Source organism: Phaenicophaeus curvirostris, chromosome 2, assembly GCF_032191515.1.
Source record: "Phaenicophaeus curvirostris isolate KB17595 chromosome 2, BPBGC_Pcur_1.0, whole genome shotgun sequence".
In the NCBI taxonomy this organism is placed as follows: domain Eukaryota; kingdom Metazoa; phylum Chordata; class Aves; order Cuculiformes; family Cuculidae; genus Phaenicophaeus; species Phaenicophaeus curvirostris.
In genome coordinates this window covers 86,199,508-86,227,220 of record NC_091393.1, presented here as the reverse complement: position 1 = coordinate 86,227,220, position 27,713 = coordinate 86,199,508, and the positions used below count along the sequence as shown (strand labels likewise).

General features: G+C 39.0%; 1 protein-coding gene across 1 annotated transcript in view; it reads right to left on the bottom strand.

Annotated features, from left to right (window-relative positions):
• Nucleotides 1-15,503: 15,503 nt before the first annotated feature.
• EPRS1 (glutamyl-prolyl-tRNA synthetase 1) overlaps nt 15,504-27,713 on the bottom strand; it is a 431,857-nt gene continuing 419,647 nt past the window's right edge. The window contains exon 28 of the mRNA XM_069852710.1: nt 15,504-15,519. The gene's annotated coding sequence lies outside the window, so the exon portion shown is untranslated. The remainder of the gene's footprint in view (nt 15,520-27,713) is intronic.

Genomic DNA, 27,713 nt, shown 5'->3' with positions numbered 1-27,713 from the left:
GACAGCTATTTTACAGCAGAAAATTACATTGTCAGGTAAATAGAATTTTTCATTGAAATTGGCCAGAAAACTCTGGTTTTACCTAAAAAAAGTCAAGGGTGAAACTTCGTGGCAATAATGGTGGCATTCATCTTTCAGAAATGTCTTGATTAGTTCAGATTCCCTTCTCCACTTCTCATGGCTCAGCAAGATTATGGACCTCAAGTCCATAAAATTAGGCAACCCATGGGAAGGACTCTTTCTCTGGCAGAGGTATCTAGTCTGTTTAAGTCTATTCAGAACAGAGGCACTGGACTAAGTCAAAACAGCAGCACAAGAGCTTTCTGAATCCAAAATATTTCAAGTTTTTTTGGTACTATTTCTGAGTTCTGAATGAAATTCTATATATTTCATATTTCTTCTGAATGTTTGGCTTTTGACACACTATAATTTTGGAATGATTCTCTTTGTTTCCTTTCTCCAGTTCTACTAGTAATTAATTTTATCAGAGTCTTTAGAAAAACTAAAATGAATAGAAGCAAAACCCTGTAACCATCTTTGACTCTACAGCATTCATACTAACCTGGCAGTTGCTGCCTTGTATCACCTCACAATGTCTTTTTCTCCTGGTCTAGGACAGAACTCAGTGGTCTGTTCTGGGACTGGTTTTGTTTAATATCTTCATGAACGACACAGACAATGGGATCAAGGTCACCTTCAGCAAGTTTGAAGATGAAACCAAACTTAGTGATAAGTTTGACATTCCTGAGGGATGGAACACCATTCAGAGTGACCTTGACAAGCTGGAGAACTGGGCTTGTGAAAACCTCACGAGGTTCAACAAAGCGAAGTGCAAGATCCTGCATCTGGGTCAGAGCAACCCTCAGTATCAATACAGGCTGAGGGATGAAGAAACTGAGAGCTGGCCTGTGGAGAAAGACCGGGGGTCCTGGCGGACAAGAAGCTCAAAGTGAGCCAGCAATGTGCACTTACAGCCCAGAAGGCCAACTGTATCTTGGGTTGCATCAGAAGAAGCATTGCCAGCAGGTTGAAGGAGGTGATTCTGCCCCTCTACTCTGCTCTGGTGAGAAAACACCTGGAGTACTGCATCCAGATGATCCAGGGATCCCTCAGCACAGGAAAGACATGGGCCTGTTGGAGTGCGTCCAGAGGAGGGCCACTAAAATGGTCAGAGGGCTGGAGTACATCCCCTATGAAGAGAGGTTGAGGGAGTTGGGGTTGTTCATCTTGGAGAAGAAAGAACTCTGAGGAGACTTAATTGTGTCTTTTCAACACTTAAAGGGGACTTATGATGAAGATGGGGAAAAAACATTTTAGCAGGGACTGTAGCAATAGGACAGGGAGTAACGGTTTTAAACTGGAAGAGAAGTTTAGACTAGGTATTAGAAAGAAATTCTTTTCAGTGAGGATGGTGAAACACTGGAACAGGCTGTGCCATCTCTGGAATTGTTCAAGGTCAGGTTGGATGAGGCTCTGAGCAACCTGATCCAGTTGAAAATGTCCCTGCTCACTGCAGAGGGGTTGGAATAGCTGACCTCTAAAGGTCCCTTACAACTCGAACCATTCTGTGATTCTGTGATTCTGTCATTCTATGATTCTATGATTCTGTGTTTAGTAGGCTGAAGTAACAGTTGGTAATTGAGTAGTAATAGTTATTATCAAATTAAGAAAATATAAATGGAGAACAAATTCCTCCCAAAACTCTCTTTGTGAACTTCTGCAGCCCCCAAAGGAAGGTTGTGGATGTGATTTCCTTTATTAATTGAGGTTTCATAAGAAGATACTTGACTAAATTATTTCTCTTCCATTGTTCTGAATCCATACAGTTCTTACAGAAACCCAGAGCAACAATATTAATTATAACAATTTATATTATGAACTGAATTATGACTGAATTACATTATGGCTGAATTATATTATGACTGAATTATATCACCTTATGTTATGGCAACTATAACTTGACAAAAGACAAATTACCAGCTAACATAAGATAAATAACACCCAACAACTGTCAGCAATCTCTCATGTGAGAGATCTCTAAATTCTCAGGATGAAAGTTAACAGGTCTGTCAAGTCCCACTGTGAAAACCCTTCTACAGACAAGTAACCAATGTCTCTCTACAAATGTAAAGGTACTTGAGTGTGAAGGAGAAAGGACTGAACTTATTGTCAAAGGAACTGTTCTGGTTGTAAAACATGGGAAGGATCACCTTATGGCAATGGATGGGAAACAGAGGATATCTTTCTGAAGGGCCTGTTCAGACAACAGGCTTCTTTAGAAACCTTGTTTAGTTTTTCAGAGCTTACTTAGGACACCAGAGATCTTTTTTTTGTGTGTTTAATACTTATAGAACCTTTAACAGTATAATAAAAAATAATACCCAACAGCATCTACATGATTACTCCTTGAGTGCTTCATTTTCACTTGCCACAGAAGAACTAGTTAGGATCACAATCTCTTTTTACACAGTACAAGACATGTTTTAACCGAGAATGGGCATTGCCCCCAAGACAACATAGGAAGGCATTTTAAAACTGGAGAGAAGCATTCACACTTTGCCTACAATGCATCTTTCACTATTTTGCCATGCTAAACAGGGTAGCAGAACTATCTGAAGTACAGAGAGTGCTAACAACAGTAAAAGGCATGAACTGGGCTAATGAAGCCTAGCTGAAAATAGGGCTGTGCCACTTTTGAGACCTGGACTAACACCTTTGCACTCCACTGCATGATGCTGTGTAATGCCTTCTGTTAACTACCAGGTACCTATTTCCTTACAGAGCCACAATGAATTATTGGATGTATGTTTGTCAATGATGGTGAAAACACATCTTTGGCAGAGGCCCACCTATGACATATTACACGCAACTTTAAAATCAAAGGCGAAAAAGGATGAGAGAGAGAGAGGAAGGAAAATGTACCCATTTTATCCCCCTCCATTCTTCCAAGATTAGCCAGTACCATATGGGATCTTGTTTTGTGGGGTTTTGGATAAGAATCAAGGATTTTGTTTCTTCAGTTTTAAGAACTTTTCATCACTTTTCCCTTCTAGCCTGAAAATGCAACCTTAAATACTTTACCAGGGAAAGCTTCGGTATTTGAAAAATAATTTTACTCTGTGCCAGCACCTGCATTTGAAATCAGCATCAATCCTGATTCAGTTTTGACTCCCACAAAGTAATATTCATTTTCACCAGGAATTGTCTTTGCTTACATATGTATTCTTCTTGCATAGAGTTGAAGAAAGTGTGGGGAGTCCTCCATTACTTAAAAGCATCCCTTCCGTTGTTTGTTCTTACTTCTCTGATTCCCTGCATACCCTGTAAGGCACAAAGACAGAAAAATGTGCTCCAGCAGAATATTCCTTTGGCCTACAGTTAGGGTGGAAATCATAGTTTTGGATTACAGAGTGATGAATACAGAATGTGAACTAATTAATAGGGATGGGGAGAAGTACTTTGGGTAAATGACTATTAGTATGATTATTGTGTAACAGACAAGCACGTGCAGGACCACAGTGTGTGGGAGGCTGGAACATTGGATTCTCTCTGTTAGGTTAGGACAGCTTTGCGCTGAGCCGAGTATTCTCCTGCCAGCCATCTTCAACGTGTGTTGCATCTGGATAATGTGAAAAACCACTGCAATGAACCCACCCTATTGTGCAGCTCTGAAGAAGGGAGTGAGCTGAAGGTGTAACCCACTCCTGATCTCTGAGTGAAGAATGCAACTTAACTTCATTTCTTCTGTATCACCAAGTACGGTTATAAAACCACGCAGTCCAAATCCTACCTCTACCTCAGATTCTCTTTACGCCCTACTCTTCCTGCTTCTCCCACAATCATTCATTATAAAGGTGATTTTGTCTGACATGAATTCTGCATTTTAAAACTGCTGATATCTCAAGAAAAGGTAATGTAGGTTTATGTTCCTGATTCATGGGCTGTTCTATGTGTCCTGTTCATGTGACTACTGAAGATGCTACTGCTCACAGCTGTCCTGTGTTACCCATAAGCTAGAATTACCAAAACCATTTCAGGGGGAGCAGAGCAAGTAGAGTCTGCTATTCATTAGTCACAGTTCCTGGTCATTATACTAACAAAATCTACCATTCATGCCACTTGCATTAATTTGTTGCCTGGCAGCAGAGGAATGGATACATTGCCCATCCTGCTGTTCCTGCTGTAGTTTCAGTATCCTGTAATAGATCATAGATGACCGTGGTCCAAATTTGCACAGCCACAACCAGCTTGCTTTTTGAGTCAGCTGTATCACAATTTATATACTTCTAGGTACAAAAGTTTTGTCTGAATAAGCTGCTTTTGGATGATTTTTCCTGTGCAGAGGGTAGACTTTATTTTAGCTCTTGCCATATTTTAGTTCTTGTTAAAATAATACTTAACTTAATGTATTGTTTGCATAACTGTATATACATGTGTACGTACTAATGCTTCAGTGAAAAAAAAAAATAGTATCGACACGCAAATTTTAGTCTCCAGAGCTTTTGAAATCCATGTAATTGATTATTTGGTGTCCAGAAATATTTCTATTCTGCAGAAGGTGATTTATAAACTTAGTTTTAACACAAATCTTGGATACAATTCTTGCTTCCAGTTGAGAGGCTCATACTCTTTAAACAAAAGACTGAAATGATGACAGCTACTGTATAATGGACTTCTGTGATTAATTTCCAGATAACTGATCATATGTCCAAAAACTTTTGAACTTCTGATATTTCCAAACATTTTCATGACTAAACTGTAACTTAGCCTGAATATCTGTGAGCAACAGATGGTATAAGCTTAAGAGCAAACAGTGATATATACGCTGAAATAATTACACAGAAATGCTTACACATTATTTTTATCAGTACGTTAATTCTAATTTTCTGTCAGACATGAAAAATTAGATGTCACTAGACTGACTTCTATATGGGTCTGAACTCAGCCCACAGAGTCAACAGGAGTTTTTCCCTTGCCTTCAACGGTGTTTGAATCAGACCTTAAAAGGAAAACCCTTCTGATTTCTATAGGACTTTCCCCTAAGGACATAGTTGCTCACAAAGACAAAATTCTAACAAATCCTCAAATGGTCTAAACCACTGTAAGCAATGTGAGACCAAGAGATACAGTGCTGTTGTTTATTACATGTTTTCTGTGACAGCTCAGCCATGGTGAAAATTCCAGTCTGTTTGAAATACAATTTTATTTCCAGTTTTAAAAATTGAACTCTGCATTCTTCAATAAATGGAGGCAGACGTCACTTCTTGCTACAAAGCCAATTTTGCCCCACTTCATTCCACAGCTCCTTCCTTTCTTTTTTTTTCTTTTATTTTTTTAAAGTTCAATTCCAATATTTTAATAAGAACAAAGTGATCATCAAGTAAAAATGGCATGATGGAGAAAGTGGAGGGTTTTTAAGGCACTCAGAGGAACAATAGGATTACCATGAATTAACTGAGTATTAACTGGAGAAGCAAGGAGCATTAGGCAGAGGAAAGATTTGATGGCAGGATGCTGTTGTTCCTAGCCTGGACCTAACAGCTACTATCAATCACAAACATTGTGTAATGCTGGAAGAATGCAAGAGTAGTGCATTCAGCGACACTACAGGAAATAATCCTACCTCAGTTAATAATATTACACTTCATTTAATAGCTCACCTGTATAATTGCATCGTATTCTTCTGTCACCAATGCTTGTTCCCAAGACATACTGGGATTTTGTCCTTGCTATATTACAGGCAAAGATGTAATTTCCCTTTTTATTAAGAGCCTTTCACAGAAGTTGAGTAAGGATGTCAGAAACATACTTGATATGCAAACATCTTAAAAAAAATTACCAGGTTTACCATTAGATTAGAATCTAATCAAGTTAAACTCAAGTAAATGAAAATAACTAAAGTGCGGAAACTACAGACCCTACCAGTAGTTCATACCCTACTGAGTGGTGCCTCTGAGGCCTGTGGTCTAATTTATTCTTGATATAATCCCATGGGTAAATCTGCACTCCTGGGAATTCTCTGTGGGATGCAAATTCCAAATCTCTATCAATAATGAAAGGTGAGCTGCAAATCCAGAAAATAGACCGTGAGAAGTGGAAGATTCTGCTGATACCTATACATGCTGAGAGATGAAGACTTCCAAAGGTCTCACAATGCCCTTTTCAAAGGTGCCACAACACATAAAATGTATTCATTATTAAATGTGTAGAACATCCATTGCCTTTGCTAGAGTTTGGAGTGTTATTAAAAGTGTATTCATAACTTCTGTTTTCCTTTGCAAAGCCTTCACTGCATTTTTTTTTTCTCATCTGGTTGATCCTAGTTGCTTGTGTATAAATAAACCTATGTTTTGCACATTGTTTTAGTGCCTACTGCATTGTGGAATTCCTATTCACAGACTTCAAACAAGATTTTTTTTTTCTCTTTTTTTCCCACAGATTATTCACTTTAATGGATGCCACAACATTTTAAAAGAAATAATAACAGATTTTCTTTAGTTTTTTAAGTGCATGACTGCAGAAAACAAGTCACATTCTTTGGCATCATTTAATGTGTGCTACACAATTAGTGACATCCTGATTTCCAGCTAGCAGCTAAAATGTTCTCTGTTCAACAAGTGATTATTTCTCTTGTTGGAAAGAATGTACTGACAAATACAACAAAATAATTTTTTATTTCTCCTTTTTATTATTTACATCCTAAATAAAACAGATGCTTAATTGAGAAATAAAGAAAACAAGACATAATTCCTGCTCCAGTGAACTTGTATCTAATATATCATCATGGTTTTGAACAGAGATGAATGCTGCAGACAAAAAAAGAATAATCTGTGTAGCTTTAGGGTCAGCTAGGCATTCCCGGGAATAATTTTCTATGTTTTTCAGCAAGTAGAGCACTTACCATATATGTTCATAATATTTACATACCATACTGTTCTTAGTTGTAAAAGCTCAGGGTCATATTGTCACACGCCTTGGAGGATTAGTGGGAAAGTTACTCACTTGTAGCTTGGTGCCTGCTTGTCTGCACATGCATTGCAAAACAAAAGGAAATCCCCTTCAATTCAACCGATGCCAATATGACTCTCCCTCCTTACAGTAACAGAGAAGGTCGACTTTGGTGTAAGTCTACTGACTTAGGCTAATTAACATTTTGGTAAGCTTTCCAAAATGAATAAATTCATATTAAAAACAACATTTCAGGAGCACCTTGAAGATTTTGGAGCACTAATCCCACAAATAAGGGATATTTTTCTTAAAAGCATGCTGGGAAGCTTTCCTGATGACTAGGCTCTCCCACTTTCTTTACATCAAGAACGGGCTCTTTATAACAAGAACAGTGTGCAGACAGGGCACACTCTCCCACAAGCCTGTGAATGCTCAGGGTTGCAGCACCACCGGTGAGGCTGGCAGGAAGAAACCTGGAAGCTGTCCATTAGGTATCTGGACAGACAGGATTATACTGGGAGGTGCGAGGTAGAGACAGTGACTGCGCCAGGAGCCTTCCCTTCATGGCAGGAAAAGCAGAGAGAGATTTTCATTTGACCTTTTTTTTTTCTGAGGTGTCCTAGAAAATTTCTCACCAATTCTAGTTTGTGCTTAACATTAGCTTGAAAAATGCACCTTCAGCTCTGCCCTCTAAGATGTTGAATGCTAAGGGTGAAAAAAAGAATCGAAGAATATAAGGGAAAGGTCATGTTACCATTGTTGTAATCACTAAATTATGCACTATGTGTGCATGTTTATGGCTCAGTTCACTACTGCTGGTTACTTTGTTTTCAGTTAATATTATCACTTTTCAATTTATACTTTTTTTTTTTTTATCTTTTCAATGTATAACCAAACACCTGATCATCAGGCACCTGGTATATCAATACTTCTGCATTGATATAAGCATTAGAAATTTTACAGATTTAAATAGTTGTTCCTTTCTGAAATTTTACAGCTGCACTTGCTTTTCCTTGAGTTGGATAAAAAAAAAAAAAGGCAAAACCGCCCCCCCAAACCCAAAGCAAATATTTTCTGCCTTTCCCTTGCTTTCTTCTCCCTTCCCTACCCCTGACGGTGGTATTGCTTATCTACATTTCTTCCCTGGATAGTTGCCTGGCAATCCCTTTTGTGGTAAGAGATGAAAAGTATGGAGAAATTATCTCAGAAGAATCACTGGAGCTTTTCTCATCCCTGAAAAAAAAGAAGTAAAACAACTGTAACATCAATGAAATTGCCAAACAGAAATTATTGTTACAAGGTCTTTAGCTGTCAGCATAATGAAATAGACCTTGGATCAGTGTTACCCAAAACCGCCTTTAATGGAAAAAAGCCACACCCTGCTAACGTCTCTGAACTTAAGGGATGCAAAAACACAATTATAAGAGAGACCACCCCATTCTGTACAGAGTACTGTGTTCCAAAATTTTAACAAATAAGGGCATTGTGGAGCCAATCCTGCTGGTAGTTCTGATAAGTAAAAGATTACTTCATTTATTATCTTACAGAATGACATTCTCTTATTCAAGTAGTTAGTACATTTGTTGGAGGACTCGTCTTATAATACAATCCTGAAAGTTTACATTTTTTGCCCGCTAATTCCAGATTTCATGATGTTTGAAGGGGAACTAAGATGAACTGATTTTTAAACATTCCAAATGCTCATACTCCCCATGAAAACTGTATTTTGCACACATTTTCATCCCCCATAAAAGCACGTCCTTACAGTGACCTTGCAACTATGCAATGGCCCCTTATGATGACATCATAAAGAGGCCACTAAGTTACTGATGAATTTTCTATCTCCTAGTAAGTATGAATCGTCTGTCATTAAAATGGGAGCAGAATGACCACATTCGCGCCAGTCAGACCTTCAGAGACAATTTAATGACTGCACTGAAACTGTATGACAAGTAACTGTCAGCAACAGCCTCTTGCATACATAGCATTTTGAGTTTCTTTGCTGATGTTGTGCTACCAGTTATTATGAACATTATCACATATTGTACCTACAGTTTTTAAACTTCTTCCTGTTGCCTTTAACCCTGCAACTGTCTATAAACAAGTCTGGTAACTGAAAATTCCCGCAGGCTTCTTAGCATGTTCCTGTTTTTATCCTTTTTCTACCAGTTTTCACACATTCTTTCTTTGCATGTTTTGAACTTTATAATTAGACTATAGTGATCTGATCATCACAGGGGCAAGGAAAGAATTTTAGCCAAGAGGGATAATGCTTTGCTTGTTTTTACCTCTCATGAATCAGGTGTTGGATTCACAATGCAAGACTTCATGGATCAATTATCTGGTCTGATAAGGCAAGCCCTATGCTCCTACTTACATTGCATGACTGGGATTTGACTTACATCTTTAAAATGTACACTAAGTTGAGTAGCACATGAGGAATGTACTCGGCACTGGTGAGACCGCTCCTCGAATACTGTGTTCAGTTCTGGGCCCCTCATCACAAGAAGGATGTTGAGGCTCTGGAGAGAGTCCAGAGAAGAGCAACAAAGCTGGTGAAAGGGCTGGAGAACAGGCCTTATGAGGAGCGGCTGAGAGAGCTGGGGTTGTTTAGCCTGGAGAAGAGGAGGCTGAGGGGAGACCTCATTGCTCTCTACAACTTCCTGAAAGGAGGTTGTGGAGAGGAGGGTGCTGGCCTCTTCTCCCAAGTGACAGGGGACAGGACAAGAGGGAATGGCCTCAAGCTCCGCCAGGGGAGGTTTAGGCTAGACGTTAGGAAAAAATTCTTTACAGAAAGGGTCATTGGGCACTGGCAGAGGCTGCCCAGGGAGGTGGTTGAGTCACCTTCCCTGGAGGTGTTTAAGGGACGTGTGGATGAGGTGCTGAGGGATATGGTTTAGTGTTTGATGGGAACGGTTGGACTCGGTGATCCGGTGGGTCTCTTCCAACCTGGTTATTCTGTGATTCTGTGATTCTGTGAATCTCAAATAGGTAATGTTAACCTTTTTTTTGCTAACTAAAGACCTTAATTAGTGCACAAAAGGAATACCACAAAAGCATGAATCAGATGGGCTAGAGGCACACAATGTAGGAATAAAAGAGAACTCAAACATCTGATGAAACAAAAGCCAGTTTTCAGGCAGCTGTGAACTTGACAGAAAAACCTTTGTTGCACTATATCCACCACCTCCTGCATGGGACAACCTCAGAACATTTCTGAATCATCTTTGGGATATATAGAAGCTAGGCTGATAAAGAGATGAGTCAGTTTCCTCAGTGGCTTGTAGGGGATTTCTCTGTCCTCTCTGTTCTCTGTTCTGTTTTGTTTGACTACAATTTTAACTCGCAGGAGGAGCCCTGGTGGAAGGAGAAAACTTGCAGTTGCTGTTGCAACAGTTTTTAAGAAAACACATCCAAACAACAACAACAAAAAAAAACCCTAGCATCATTTTATTTAAAGCCAAAAGTTTATATGTTGATTTACAAAAACATTCCAAGGGAAGAAACAAAGAGTGAAAGAGTCAATGAATGGAAGCTTGTAGTCTCAAAATAAAGCCAGGCCAATAGTAATTTATTTGGAATATTTTGAATCCTCCTGTGTGTATGAATTTTATTGGGCATAGACTGAAGTTTGCTTAGTTGCTGTCCTTTAAACAAATGCAGGCATGCAGTTTCATAGATTGAAAGTAAGACTTAACCCAGAGATTCAGCCATACAAATGCCAGTCAGGTTTTCTTTGAGGGCCGTCTGAATAAATCTTCTGGTCAGTTTTGGGAAATGTGTGTCTAAATCCCCAGCTTACTTCTGGAAACTTCTGCCATCATGCACATGTGTGGGTAACAATGCAACTGCACATGGCTGCAGATCTTGAGTACACAGAATTGGAGGCCATTTCTCATCTTTACAGTTGTGCAGATCTAGTGTAGGAGTTGGCCCTGTTATTTTTATCACTCTTGATATGCTTTACTTTTCCATTGCCTTAGGCTTACAACCATTCTGATAGATTGCCATCAATCATCTCTTTGTAAGAACTTTATAGAAGAACAGAGACATGGCTATTATGCAAATAATGCTTGTGAAAATGAAGTTCACGATTTCCAGCCATGAAAAAGGGGCACCATGCAATTTTCACATGAAACCTGTCAATTAAAACATCAGTTTTTACTAGTGAATCAGTAAAAGAGGTCTGAATTGAAGATAGTCTCACCTAAAGGCTTACTGCAGTATCATGTCAAGCACAGAGAGAACATTAAAGCAGCAGAAGACATAAATTAAGACTGGCAGAGGTGACTGTAACTGAGTAGTATAAAATCCGTACACTTTATAAAACGTGGATGGTTCTTAGAGTTGATTTATCTACATTCAATGTCTACTCATGATGCTTGTAGAGGAAGTACCATGAAATCTTAATAATGATGGGAGGGAATTTATTCCTTCCGTATAATATATAATGGAGGTTTATAACTGTTCCCAGGAACAGAAGAATTCCTAAAAGCCTTCATTTTCTTTTAATGTAGTTCAAGTTCCACCCAACACAGACACAATTTTTATCTGGAAGGGGGAGGATGCATAAATCAGGCCACCACTGCCTCACATGGGTAGAAATGCTTACAAGACTAGTGCTATGAAGACGCTTGGGCAGTGGGGTCCATGCTGTCATTTGCAAATGCTAAAACAATGCTGTGTTCCCCAGCCTAGTTCTTAATGAAAAATGACCTTAAAAAAAGCAAATGTGAAGGGCAAATCAGAAACACTGAGGAAAAACTGCCTTAGAAAAGACAGAAAGGTGTCAAAGAGTTAATAGCACCCTTCACAAAGTCCTTTCTTTTAATCATAGCTGTGAGAATAACCTCCTGCTTCTTTCTCCTTCCTCTCCCCTTTCCAGATTTTCTCTGGCTGGAGTCCACATAGCAGAAATGTTACACAAGAAGGAGCTCTTTGCAGGAACTTAGAATGAAGGGTTGGTTGAGGGCATCAAAACAGGGTTTATAATGGAAACTCTTACATTCAGAGTATGGGACAGCTACTTGAGGTTCCGCAGTCCAGCAGATTTTATCTGCAGCTTATCAAAAGCTATGTCTATTAAATAGCTGTTTATTGTAACCAACTGTTTACCATTTGCTATTGCCTTTTATGACTGAGTACAGAAATGCTCTGTGAGTCTCTGTTGGATCACTTAGACGGCTGAATATTGCTGCATTTTAATAATTTTCAAAGGCTGGTAGCCAACAGGGAAAAGTACAACCTTCCCATTTAGCAATACCATAAGCACTGTCTTCAGTCAGATTTCACGGCTAGGCTAAAGCTGGCTGCTAATATTTTGAAATAACTTTTCACCTTGTATTGTTGTGTTGCCCTTCAGACTTTTTTATATGAAAATAGGCGTTTGGTGACATATAGTCAGAATGCTTGTTGCTCAAACACTTCTGAATTCCAGGAGTGACAGGCAAAAATAGGTATGTGTCTTAGGGGCATGCTCAAAGGGAGAAGAAATACACTCACAATATGACCTGCATTTTCACTAGAGAAAATGCCTTCAGGTGCCCTCGTTCCACTCTGGGGATAATTTCATTTCTCCATGCCAATATTGACTTTCCTGGTGCAGGCAGTCCTTCAGTGTTTTCACCTAAAGTATATTCCTGATATTGTCCAAAATAAAAAGTTTAAGAATATATCTACAGTTGAGCAGACATAATCTGCTAGAAGACCCATCCATTAATTTTGTGTAGGAAACAGAAGGAGGAAAGAAGGGAGTTCCTGTGTGCCATATCCGTAACTGGTGAGCAGTGCTGTCCATTAACTGAGCTCTGGGTGAAGAAACTTGTCACTTTTAACATTTTTCACTGGCTGCTGTGAAGAAGAGCATTAAAAAAAGAGAAAGTGTAGGCTCAGTGCTCTGAAAGCTATTTAGGAACTCTCGGGAGAGGAACAGAGAGAACCAGCAGGAATAACTGCTAGCAACCTTCTCGTTAATTAAAATCTGACAAGCAGCTGGCAGCTGAAAGGGGGAGCTGTAGGTGGGGGAATCCTGTGGTTCACCACCACATTCCTTACATTCATAGAAGCTAGGGAATATTTCACTGTAGGCCTGCCAGAAATGTCGATGGAAACGTGAATTAAAAGAAAGAACTGTCTGAAGGTGACAGAGATACTGGATGTAGCCCATGTAACCCACAGATGAAAATATAGAGAAATTTAGTGACATGTACGAGGCAAATTCTGTAAAGAACTTTTATTCTGATGAAAGGTAATATGATTCAAGAGACGCTTTAGTCTGTAATACAAACTCGTCCGGGCAAGAAACTCACTTCAGGGAAGAGGTAGAATAAATTTCCTCTGTGCTATCCCTCTGAGCCCAAACATTGGGTAATGTTTTTGACCAGAATGGGTTAGCTATTCAGCATCTCTGTGGGACCTTCACTGGGCTGCAGCGTGCTGTGGTATACCTCTCTCTGCCCTTCCACGGAAAGACACCTTTCATGACAGCTCTCAAGCTCTGAAATCATCAGCCTTTTAATAATGGCTTTCAGGTTTCTGATAACTCTACCTCAGAAAAGGACCCATTCACATCCTGAAAGATGGTATCTTTTATTTTCCACAGTATCTTCTGATTTGACCCCAGTCTCAGCATTGAACTGCATGTAAATGGCTGCACGTATATGGCTGCACCAAATGCAATGATTTCCTCTTGCAGCTTCACCCTTTTGCTACTACATCTTGATCTTATTTTCATATGATCCCCCCTCATGGTCAGGCAAAGACTTGTAAAAGAATGCAATTATTTCTTCATAACCAGGAGATTTTTGGCTATGTAGGATGTAATAGAACCTTATTTCATACCCAGCATCTTTTCTCTATCAAGATATTAGTCTGAAGAGCTTTACAAAATATGTGAGGTATCAACGGTGCCATGACTGGGAGGTCCACAACAGAAGTAATTTTGTGTGCAGTAATTAAATGACATTTCCTTGCACTGAGAACAGTGGAAAGTTGGCCAGTCATTATCATGTGGAAAAATAATTTTTAATCCCCCTGGACAGTCATCACAGACAGCTGGAAGAGTTTACCCTGAAACAAAAAAAATCATCTTGAAAAAATGATGTCTCTGGTACCATTATTCTGCATGTGAACCAAAGCCCTTGGGAGGGAAAAGATAAAAGGGGGAGGGAAGGAAAAAAAGAGTGAAAAAAGGCTTTTAGCTTTTCTGCCCTCAGTTACCTTAATTTCTTCTGCATTTCAGCTTCCTAAAGGCTCATTTCTATTCAGTGCCTGGCATTTAGGTAGAATGTTTATTGCACAAACATTTCCAAATCCCGGGAGATGAAAGAAGGTACAAAGCATGTTTTTTTAGAGGGGTGCTCATAAGAGAGACTTTTCTGATTCCTCTGTCTCATGAGCACTGCTCCCTATGTAAACTTTTTCATTTGTGTAGTTGGACACTGCTGGAAATTTCAAATAAAACTATCTCTAAACATCCTTTCATCTGTGGAGGGTAAACAAAACAGGACTTCTTAATATTTCCTTGTTTTCTAATGAAGTGTTTTCTCTTACTCAGTTAACAAAAGTAGTAGGCTTCAATTTATCTCTACGAAGATGTCTGACTGCAGTTCTGTTTTCCAGCTGAATATTTTCTCTTTTCTTCTCTGGTGTGGTATGAGTGCAGTGAAGAGTGCTAATTGCCTGTGTTGTATTCCAAGACCATCTGCTGAAATCTGGGTTTACTGTGGTGGTTCCTTTCTTCAACAGCTTATAATTCAATGACCTCACTGCACTTTCAGGGCCTTGATTTTCTTTGCACATATTGTAGCAATCATTTCCCTCTCCACACACACACTAGTATTTCTCATTGGTATAGCTAATTAGTCCAGCCAAAATTATTGCATGGACAGTTTTTACACAGATTTTCCAGTTTTGCAGTTCTGTCCATTCCTTTTAATTTTGCCTTCCCATTTATTCTTTTAACTTTTCTTAGAATACACAGTAGGGAAGTATAAACACAGACTGAAAGCAGGGTCTATGGCTAGGAAGGAGCCAAAAGCCCTTCCCTAGGAACACCCTGAATACACGGTAATAAGAGAACTGTGCTTGAGGTCACCCAGTGAGCTTTAGCAGCATCCCCTGGTTTACTGTTTAAATCCCTGAGTGTCACCAATGTGCAGAGCTTGTTAGTGGCCTGAGAATGTTCATCAACTATCATTATCAAACCCTGAACTGTCTAATTCAATAATCTGAATCAATTTAATGTATTTCTTTATTTGAAATGCCACACTTGACCACCATCTCCTTCTCCAAACAGTGAGCAGAGTGACTGCAGTCCTGATACCTACAAGACTGGTGAAATAAATTGACTCTATAAGTTTTCAGAGGCAATATGTCTTATTCAGTTTCCATTCATTTTCCCTTTTTCTCTTGTCTTAGCACTGATTTAATGTAATGTCAAAAGTGAACAAGGTTGGGCAGTAGCAGAGTGGTGAGCCCTGTAATTGAATTACACTCTCCGTGTGCTTACACATTGTGAAACGGTGATGTAAAACTGTGATTTCTCTTGCCAGATCTTGTCCTACATTGCAACTTCCACTTGAGATTTTTTAAATGTGCATATTATTTTTTTCTGTCTTTCTTCATGAAAAAAAATCATGAATTATCACCAATTTTTAATACTATTAATATTCCCAAAAGTTGTATGATGTTCTCAGCTCCTTGCCAGTGAAGCATTGAACTGTGTCAACCTGGGAGAATCTTCACTCCTATCATGGCATCATTCCTCATAAAGCCTGAATAAAACACACCCCCTCCTGGGTTGGCTCAGTGGTTGCAGATGCTCCTTAAGACTTGACTGCTGTATTGATTTATAGGGATTTATCCTTTCCACAAAAAATCATTGCCTCTATTTGTCATCTAAGTAAGCATGAGACATACGTGAAGCAAAAAGAAGCTTCATCCTCATGAAGCAAATCTTTTAATTATTAAATAAGTTGTGCTTTTATAAAAGAAACTCACACAATTGATAGTACAGATACATAAAATATGCCAAATATGAATCTCATATTTCTTCCACAGTAATTTCCTTTCAGAGAGTATCTCAAAGTCTCCTTTATAGAATGGGGTCCCATACTTTGCTTTCTATTTCTTCTTTACACCTGGACAACTTCTAAGTTCCCAGTTTAGAGAAAATTCCAGAGCATTCAGCTAGTAACCTTTTCTTTGTGAATTTAGAGGGCTTTGTTTTGTGGCATTGCCAGCTATTTGACATAGGCAAGAATAGTAAAGCGGCACTCAGGCTATCTGATGGCACAACTCTGATGGGTGGATCAGGCCACAGTGTGTTAATTCACTTGTAAGTGAACTTGCAGTCCATTGAAACAATCTTGAGTTTTCAGATAAGAATGCATATTTTTGAGAACAGTAGAAGGTTATTAAAAGCTGATGCCTTTTGAAGAAAGTTTTTTATTTCCATTAAACAATATTCTCAACAGATTAAAAATCTTGGAAAAATCACCAAACTTTATTAGCACATTAGTACATTGTATATGTTCTATACATGTGTAATCATGTAATATGGATACTTATATATACTAACATTACAGCACTAACGCAGTTCCAACAAACAGTTTGAAAGATCATAATCACCTCTTTCTAAAGCAAATACTGGGAGAATTCTGCTGCTATTTTTCATATACCTGTATTACTGGAATATATCTTTTTCTTCAATGATTCACTCCTGCTCTGTGTGGCATGAACAGATAAAAGCAGTCATCAAGCTGTATAACAAAATGAAACATCTTGCACTTCAGTAAAGCTTTTGATTCAGTTTCTCACAGCATTCTGCTTAGGAAACTGGCTGCCTCTGGACTGGACAGGCGCACACTCTCCTGGGTGGAAAACTGGTTGGATGGCCGGGCCCAGAGAGTGGTGGGAAATGGTGTGAAATCCAGCTGGAGGCCAGTTACAAGTGGTGTCCCCAGGGCTCAGTGCTGGGTCCAGCCCTGTTCAATGTCTTTATCAATGACCTGGATGAAGGCATTGAGTGCACCCTTAGCAAGTTTGCGATGACACTAAGCTGGGTGGGAGTGTCAATCCGCTGGAGGGTAGGGAGGCTCTGCAAAGGGATCTGAACAGGCTGGACCACTGGGCTGAGTCCAATGGCATGAGGTTTAACAAGGCCAAGTGCCAGGTCCTACATCTGGGGCACAACCACCCTATGCAGTGCTACAGACTGGGAGAAGTCTGTCTAGAAAGCTGCCTGGAGGAGAGGGACCTGGGGGTGTTGGTTGACAACCAACTGAACATGAGCCAGCAGTGTGCCCAGGTGGCCAAGAAGGCCAATGGCATCTTGGCTTGTATCAGAAATGGCATGACCAGCAGGTCCAGGGAGGTTATTCTCCCTTGGTACTCAGCACTGGTGAGATTGCACCTTGAATCCTGTGTTCAGTTCTGGGCCTCTCACCATAAGAAGGATGCTGAGGCTCTAGAGCAAGTCTAGAGAAGAGCAACAAAGCTGGTGAAGAGGCTGGAGAACAAGTCTTACGCGGAGTGGCTGAGGGAACTGTGGATGCTTAGCCTTGAGAAGAAAAGGCTGAGGGGTTACCTTATTGCTTTCTATAACTACCCGAAAGGAGGTTGTAGAGAGGAGGGAGCTGGCCTCTCCTCCCAAGTGACAGGGGACAGGATGAGAGGGAATGGCCTGAAGCTTTGCAAGGGGAGGTTCAGGCTGGACATCAGAAAAAAAATTTTCATGGAAAGGGTCATTGGGCACTGGAACAGGCTGCCCAGGGAGGTGGTTGAGTCACCATCCCTGGAGGGATTTAAGAGACGGGTGGATGAAGTGCTGAGGGGCATGGTTTAATGGTTGATAGGAACGGTTGAACTCAACGATCCAGTGGGTCTTTTCCAACCTAGCAATTCTGTGATGCCTGTGACAGACCTGGTTTCTGCTGACTTGAGAAGCAGCCAAAAGCATATTAAACAGAATTATAATTCATCTTGATTTTGCTGTATTTATTAAAATGGTGTCTAGAATTTTCTGTTTCTGTAAAAAACCATATGTATTTACATCGAAATAATGATCCTGTGTTTGACTGGCTCATTCTACAAATTGATATTTAGTTCTCTTTCAGTGAAGCCTCTGGAAGTTCCTAACAGAGAGCAAGGGACTCCGTCTTGTTTAAGAAGAAGCTACAGTCGGCATTTCCAATAAGCCGCTAGAGCCAGAAAACCAGATGCCTCCACAATAGGCCATCTCCTTATCCTACCACTTCTGTTTCTGTACCAAATATTCAGGTTTTCCTGTCTGCCCAGAAAGCAGAAATTCTCATTTCTTACGTTTCCACTTGTACTACAACTTCATCCTTTGAGGGATTTAATCCTGGCATACTGCTGCATCCTCCTTCCATCCACTCACAACACTATCCAGATTCATGACTTGACAGTCTGATTGCACTCTTTCCTTTCCATTCTTGTATTAATTCTTTCCCCATTACTGTATCTAAAATAAACTTCTTGTAATTGTGTGCAAATCCTAGTGTTTATCTCCATCATATTCAATCTTTTAGCACATAGTGAGTTGTTTCTGTCTTCATACATACACATAATGCTTGATTCAACCCTATTTTCCTAATCACAAGCATGTCCCAAATGCTCTATCTACATCCTGAAAGTCATCACCTTTTTTTTTTTTCTGAGGTAAGGGTGTCACATTTCCAGAAATCATTCCTGCTCATCATTTGACATACTGTGATTTCTGTCTGCATTGTTTTCTTATTTGATTCTTCAGTTCTGCTCAGTTCCTACCTTAATTTAAAAATATGCAGTTTTTCTGAATCACATCCAGATAAATATATGGAATATGACTGCTTTAGGCAGCATCTCCTAATTTTTTAATACTTTATGCAGTGCCTACCACAACAGCACTTGACTGGGACTGTGGTAGTGCTCTAAAAATCCCTTTATTGAGGAATCAAGGTATGGAAAGGACGTAGAGAATTCCTCAAAGTCAGACTTGTTTGAGTAGTCAAGCTGGACTCATGACCCTGTGCTTTGTAAAATGTACATCATGCGCTCTCCTCATCAGCAAATAAGATAAACAGGAGTAGAAACAAAATAAGTACACAACCTGCGTACTGTGGCATTACTTTCCAGTGGAGATACTGACAGTTAGTGTAACTCTAGTGGTGTTCACATCTAGGAAGATGAATATTAACTCTCGGACCTGCAGAGTCAAGACCTGAAAAGGGCTATGCATCTTTCACAACAAAATGCAACACAGAGGAACATAAAAAGCAGAGAGAAAACAATTTATACAATAAATGCAGAAAGGAAAATGAAAGCACAACTTCAAAATTGGTTTTATTTTAAAAGGAATATACAAACTATCATTTACATACTTCTAAACACCTCCTTCCTTCCTTATTCCATTATTAAAAATAATTCAAGTATTGAAAGCATAGCTTAAGCCTCTTGACTCTTTTCTATAATACCTTTCTTCAACTGTCTTTTTCCCATCAAGATAATAAAAAGGCTTAAAGTAAATACAGCTCAAGTAGGTCTCCTAAAAATTTCAGTGAATTCTAACAAGCACATCAACTGCACTATCTGTAATTATTTGATTATCTTTTGGTTTTATATTTTGTTCATGTTTGTTTTAATTTTTTCCCTTGATCTTCTGGGAATTGTCTGATAGCTGACTCCCTCTGTGTTCTGTGTTTACTCTGGGAGAAGAATATTTACAGTTGGGCAAGGAGGTACAATATCTGATGTCTAATTCTGCATCTCTAAATGTCTCCTCTCCCAAGCAATCTCTATTATTTCTCTCATCAAAAGAAACAAAAAAAAATATTTCCTTGCCAGAATTTCTCTGCATTTTTCACAATGAAACCATAGTGGACATGAAGGAATAAGGCATTTCCGGAATGCTGGCCTGTATTTAACTCTCTGTATTTCAGTGGTCAATGTCACACAAGTATTTCCTAAAATAGTGCCATGTGTCTTCGTAGTGAAACATGCATACCTTATGGTTTTATCATCAGACGCAGAAACAGCCCCAAACATCACAGTAATACAGCTCAATGGGTGGTCTGAAACTCTTATCTTTCTTTTTGGAGCAGAAAGGAAACTCAGATATCAAGTCCTTGCAGAAAAGACTAATGTGTGGCTAGAAGATCAGATAATTATGGGATGATTTACACCAATAAGGTCATTAAACCTTGATTTTTCTCAGGTTCACATGATTAACAGTTTTTACTCGGCAATTTGGCTTTGAAGAAGTGGGTGGCCAGTTAGTCTCTCCTTCAGCTTTTCACTATCAATTTAGTAATATGCTATGGATATTGTAAAGCATTAGGATCTTTATAATCATACTATAAGTTGCAAAGGCAACTTCTATTTCCGTGATGGATGGATTTTCCTTCCTATAGACCTACATTAAAATAACCAGTACAGTAGGCATGCCTGCAAAAGACAACAGTAGAAGCTCTTTTTTCTTTCTTTGAACATGTGAAATTTGTTGTTCAGTAATTTACTATTTTTAATGTAGCAGTTTAGCATACTGCAGTGTTCACTGACATTTTATAAATTTCCGCACATGAAGATTACAAGGTGATACATCTTTCAATCTGGATTTTTAAGATGTAAATTTTTATCTGTAGAAAGTATCTAGTCTAAAATAGAGATGACCTTTTTCAAAATCTCAAAATTTTTACTCAAGACTCTTACTTTATGTGTGTTACTAACTGAGGCCTTGTTCCCTCAGACTTTTCTTTTTCAGACTTTGGATTTAATGTAGCTTCATTAGCTTAACGGGAGTCTATGAAAGTACAACGAGCCTGCCAACTGAAAACTTCCCTAAAATCTGCTGGTCAAGGACTCTTTTCAGATCAAACTAACTTCCATACACTTGCTACTTAGGACACTTGCGGTGATTTAGACTGGTCACATTCTGTGTATAAGATTTGGTTTTTTAGCTCAAGTTCCTAACTTTTCTCACAGACTATTTATAGCAGAACACATCCAGCAATCTTAGGGACTGTTATGACAGCCTTTCTTTTGGTATAATACCTTCAATTTTTTAATAAGCAGTCCATTGAAACTATCTTGAGTTTTCAGATAAGAATGTACATTTTTAAGAAAAACACGATGACTTTTCAAGAAAGGTTTTTATTTCCATTAAATATATTCTCAATACACTCAATCTAGAGTGTATCCCAAAGTCAGAGGTACAGTGTTTGTACTACAGAAATATTAACTATTCTTCGGTGTAGGTTGCAGATTTCCTTCTCTCTTTTAATCAGTTCATTAAAGTATTCAAATGAGAAAAAATGTTGCAAAAGCAAATGACCTGTGAAAATTAGGGGAAAAATATTTTGATTAAATTCCAAGCTTCATGATTTTTTCTTTTTCCCTTTGACTGAATACATTCAAATTTTGAAAAAGTAAAGCATTAAACAAATCACACTCACTGTTGTACAGCAATGCTGTTTAAGTCTTTGGACAAACAAGAAAACTGAAAGGTGTAGCCAGTTTCGCTTCTCCTCCCATCTCCTTCCCTTGCTGGCAGTTTGACTAAGACAACATACTTGGTGATGGGCTGCACATGGTGCAGGACAAAGTAGCAAAAAATATTTTTAAATAGCTCTAACTTACCTTTGTCTTTTTAAAATCTTGAAAATCATCCTATTTATATTGAGCCTTTCGCAGACTTTCTCTCCTTTCCTACCAAAGCTTTAACTTTTGGTCTAAGTTACTTGACAGTGACCCTTTTCAAACACTTATATAAAACGTGTAACTTCATTTGCAGTTCCTGAGGCAACCACTGTAAATGGCAGGAACACAGAGAATTGCTGTAAGTTTACTGTTATGTCACTATGGTGTCCATGTATAACAGCAAACTACTGTTTTCTCTGGAGATGTAATAAATACATTTTAAGGCGCCCAGTTGCTAAGGGTGCTGATTGCTTTCAAGAAAGAACTCAAAAACACGTTTTGCTGGTGACTGGGAAGGGGCCCAGGCAACCCCAAGTGTCCCAATCTGGCGCCCAGCAGCACCCCCTGTGATGACTGCCTCTGCGCTGCCTGGCAGAAGAAGAGAAAAGGCTGAGTCCATCCCCCAGGACAGTGTCTCAAAACTGTCAGAGATGGGTAGGTGTCAGGGCATTTAGCAGGTTTGACGGTTGGAAACCAGCAAAGCCATCAGTGCTCTTGGGTGGTCACCCATCATCAACTCTGATAGCTTCTACACTCCCCATTCAGCAAGTAGCTGAGAAATGGGGACCTAGACATTTTGTGGTTATCATTGTAAAGCTCCCAGTTAGTCATGTGTATCCTTGAATGTGTGCACTCTCAGGCAACCTGTTGGGATCAGGAGGAAAATCTGATGGCGCTACTTACAAATTTCATGCTGCAAGGATTCCTGCTACCTTGCTAGTTCTTTCCTAGGAATTTCTTAATGGAAAGTTACCACAAAGGTATTTTGAAATGAAAAATTATTAACAAAACATCAGTTTGAGTCCAGTACTTAGGCCATTTTTAGATGTGTAAATGATGTGGCAGGAAACTCAACTCAGGAAAGTCTGTGTGTTAAAGGATCCCCACCATGACACCAGGTATGTCTGTATCTGACTCCCTAAAATACATCCCACCCTCCTTTGCAACATTTGTTTTTCAGATAACGAACTAAGGTGCAGGCATAGAACTGTTTCTTCTCTGGCAACTCATGACTTGAGGATCCTGCTAACTGGCATTAGTTGAAACAATCTGCAGGTTTCATTTGCATTTGTTATATTTTTTACAATATTTATATATATATTATAACCTTCCTGTGCAGTAGTTTGTTTGAGCCATCCCTCATTCACTGAGGAAAGAGGAGAGAGGAAACATCAGCACACATTTATTGACAAAGAACTTGGAGGAAACTTATTCCATCAGCACATGGGATTTGAGAGGAGGCTACCTGTTTACTGTTTATGCAATCAACCTCAGGTCTAAGTTGATATATGTGTACCTCCAGCACAGTCTGCATGTGTTTACTGGTGCAACCAGGAGTAGAGGGCTCTGGATGTGTTATACCTTTCCATAGTTGGGCAGGTAAAATTCTGTTTTATATTCTTTGTCTCTTCGATCTAAATATAGTCCCCCAAAATACACTAATTGTGTTTTTTATATTTGCCCTAGTATTCAGAAATTCTCAATGTTTCAAGCAGGCTGCATAGACAGATAAAAACAAATCATGCACCTAACTCGCATCAAAATTTATTTAATAGCATGCAGTTACCATCAAGATGCTGTTAATTATATTTTAAAAAACATAAAGCTGCTAACTTGCTATTATCCTTACTTTTCACATTACAGTAAGGCAGGAGCTGGTGTGAGTAAATAGCTATTCCCTTTTGAGAAACTGTTCTTAGAGATCTCAGAAGAAGTGGACATAAATTTACTCATATTTGCCTGAATGTTGCCCCTGTTGTACTTGTATGTAGTTTCCCGATGCAACTGAAATATTTAAAGATACATAGGTCATCTTTATTATAAAATACATCTCTCGGTCCTCTACCTTTGCTTCTACTCATCTTGGTTCACCTCCTCTAAGGATTTATTTTAAAAGTACTGAAGTATTGTGGCGTGCTATCCCTTCACTGGTGTTGTAATGCAGTTTTAAAGACAAAATAGAAATCATAGGTAAAATTGCATTACTTTTATAATGTTCTATATCTTAAAAAGAAACTATCACAAAAATAAAGCCTAGGAAATAAGAACGTGTTATCCCAGAATTCCTTTTTTTTTTTCTAATTGGGCACCACTATTTCTCAAGGCCAGAATCCTGAAAGCCAGGTCAGACCTGCCCACATTTTTATCTTCCCTGCTTTTGCATGTAGGTGTTCCTACCAAGAACCTCAAATCAAGCTCATGGTCCAATAAGACTGTACAGTGAAATAACAGTAACTAATTTGTCTCAGTCGCACTGTTGTCAGCTGAGTATCATCTGAAAGTAAACAACAATTTCACTACCAATAAATTAATTTTAAAAGTTCCAAAAAGCTTATGACTCCTGCAATGCAAACCAAACACAACTGAAATTGCAAGTGATAGGACACTTCTCAGTTATAATTTAGTGACAGTAGGTGCAGCTCTATGTTTCTACGGATGTTCTACATCTAAGAAATTTCTCTTTGTCTCTGAATGATAAAGAAGAGCATGATGCACAGCACCTTGGTGACACAAAACCATTCAGCAATGGTGCTATGGTGAATGTCAAGGCTACAGCTTGTGCTCCTCCAGCCTGCTTTTAACAATGTAAGCAACCTGAGGATGCAAGGCAGAATTGCAGTAGCAATTCTTGCTCTAAAATATCACGACTTCTGAACAACTTTTGGGACTGATTTAGGAGGAGGAGAGGGCATTGGGGTAAAGGAGGTTGCTAAAAATCAAAATGAAAGATTCCTACAGCTCTTCCATGTTTCCATTCAAAAGCTGAAGACAGTGAAAAAGAAAGTTTTAGCAAACCACAGATACACTGATCTTAACATCTTTCTCTCCAGTTTCATATTTTTTAAACATAAAAGATTCTTCTTTAACCTTTTTTTCTTTTTGTATTAAATATAGGGAAGTAAATTCTCTAAGTGAGCAGAATTTCAAACAGTATTTTTTATTATGTCCTTTTTGAGTGAAATATAACCCTCTTGACTTGTCCTAGTGGGTAGCTAAGAGGAAGTTTGTGAAAATATAAGTATGCAGAAAGGATGACAGTAAAATTCTTAAGGGACCAACATGGCAATCAATTAGTTCAGTATATGTAGTGCCATTCCAAGTTAGGGAATCCAAAAGAGAGAGAAGAATTTTCTTGTGACATGTACAATGTATATCAGGAACAGAGCCAGGAAAATGCAGAGGAGTTCTAAAGATAATTTTTAAAACGAGTACATGGGTTTGGTAAATGGACAATAAGATTATTTATTCTGAGCTAAAAATGCTTTTGGCACAGGAAAGTACACAGCAGGAACCCAGTGGCTGATCATCTGGAAATCAAGCATTTTATTCTGTGAAGCCCATTAGTGTTTCTTACAATGTCCAGATTCAGCAAGTGTGGTAAAATAAGACCTTATGTTAGACAGACAGCATGTTAAAATTCAGCGTGTTAAATAACCACCCAAAGTAGACATATAGACACATTCATGTTTTAATTAGAGATCTTTTAATTTCATTTTTTTCTTCTGCTGGGACAGAAAGGAAATTTAGTCTATGACTGTGCATTGTGAACTCTTTCATAAGATTTGTCTAATGTCTGAAAGAATTTGTTAAGAGAGACAAGATTTCAGCTGAGCTACTCCAAATTTGATGGTATTACCAGGGAGCAACTCAAGGTAGGAATTGCATCTGTGCTTCATTTTAAATGAAAGAAGACCTAAGAGCTAGTAAGAGTTACCAGAAGCATCTGTTTGTAAAAGTAAGCAACAGCACAAAGAAAGAGCAAATTCAAGATGCAGAAATTGATATAAAGAATGAGATTAATCTGTCTGGAAGAATGCAGAGCAGAATATGCAAGCTTGAAATAAAAGATATAGGCAGGTGTGAGGTGACAAACACAGCCTCATGAGTAAAAAGAAGCACCAATATTCATGAAATCCAACACATCAGGCAAAGAAGAAAAGCCCACTAAGCACAAATCACATCTCATAGAAAATCTCGAGTTTTCAAAAGAAAATTACCTTAGCTGGGGTAAATGTTGTGGCTGCATTTAAACACCAGCACAAAACTGCACCTGGAAAAGGAAAGAATGAGGCTGCAAACTGGGTGATGTTTCTTTGGCTGGCGTTCAGCTATTGACCCCATGAGCTACATCTTTGTTCCCGGAGGGGCTTCACTATAAAGCTAGTTCAAAACAATGTTTTACTTACACAGACACACTTATCCCCAAACTCCTGAAATTACTCATGTCCACATCCTAAGACAGCAATGAGGAATGAAGGGAAGGAGGCTTTCCTCTGAAGAGGGCCTCAAATGAGTATAGCAGCAGATAAAACTTTCTCTTGAAAAGGTCATGGCCTCTAGAAAATACAGTGATGAATAACTGCCAACTCCAGCATCACCTTTATGTAATGGATGAAGTTAGCAGTTGGTTTCTTAGTGATTCTGGTACACTCTGTTTAAGCCACTGGATTTCTGAAGCGTGGGTGTTCCTGATTCTCTTGTTTATACACATAATATTTAGGAAATCTGTGTCTTCCCAAGGGTCCAATTTTAGTAACAGGGGTCAATGGTGATTGAAGTCAGTGGGATTTCAAAATATGCTTAAAGATAAACACGTTTTGTTACATTGCTCAATCGGAGCCAGACAAACGGTGCTTTTCAGCATTTCTGATCAATAAGCTCTCATTTTTTTGAGGCATATAGTATTAGGTTAGGGTCTTTATCTGCTCTCTGCCTTAAGAGTCTGTAAAACTCCTCCTATTTGTCCTTTTGGTTAGGGGTAGGTTTTTAGTTTAAAATCTACCCTGCTGATCTGAGAAAATATTCTGAGATGCTTAATAGCCAAAACTGAATATCCACACTATTTTATTTACAGCTCACGTTTGGCCTTTCAAAGTCCTTATTTCCAGAACCTCTCACATTTTCTGCTCCATGAATTCTTAATGAGTTCCAGTTGAAAGTACTACAGATACACATTTGGATCATAAAATCCCTCTGAAAGGTACCGTATGGCTTCCCCCAAACACCCACTCCACGCCACTGCTCTAGCCTCCCCCTTCTTTACTAAATGCTGGCAATTTCACCAGCAGTCAGGCTGACCCGCTATGTTTTAAAATCCTTTTAATCCTCTTTATAGTAACAGAAGCATTTGAGAATGATCTTTGAAGGCTTTGTACAGTGCAGAACACCTGCAGCTTAACGTGCCGTGCTAGCAAACACCCTGCATGAGTCTAACGCGGTCTGGCACGTAAGAGCACTGCTGCATAATACCGCTGCAATAATGAGGCTGTACCTTCACCTTAGGACCCTTAACTTCGCCACTAAATTTGCTTTATCAAATGGCATACCAGCCCAGCAACTGAATGCATCTCGTAGGTATCACTAGAAATTATTCACTATGTTGACTTGAAGCTGAATTCATGGATGCTCCTTCTATACTACATGGTCTGCTGCTCCATCCAGCATAGAATTTTCTTTCTGTTCTGCACCTGGATATGTGAAAGTTGGCTAACCTGAAATACAGGGTTTGATCCAGGCTTCCACCTGCACTCATAAAAATATTGTTGCTCACAACCTGAAGCATCTGTGACTTTAGATATTATTCTAAAAAAACCCCAAAACTGTTCGCAAACACACAGAATGTATTTGGGAAGAAGAAAAAGTACAAGAAAGGAAGAAAGAGGAAGGAAGAAAGGAAGGAAAAAGAAAAGGTATGAGAAATGTCACTACAAGAGATGTCATCTATTTCCTACATTTTTCTTGCTGTCTTTGAGGTGTTCATGTTCATACATTTTTTCTTTTAGAAGGACTCTTGTGTACAAAATGTGAATTTATTAAGGTGTTAGCTCAGCAACTGCTCTGAGAAAGACATAAGGTGAGAGAGGCTAAACATGAAGAAAAGCAACCTGTGCTGAAAGATGGAAAGCCACAATTACATGAGTAAATCCCCCTTGGTATCTCATAGCCAATAAATAAGAGAATCTAGTGCAACGGACAGGCAAGGAGGCCATGCAGGCAGTTGTGAAGACTAAAAGCTCACACAGAAGGCTGCAGAGCAGGAGCTGCACATTGCTCACTCTGGATTTTTG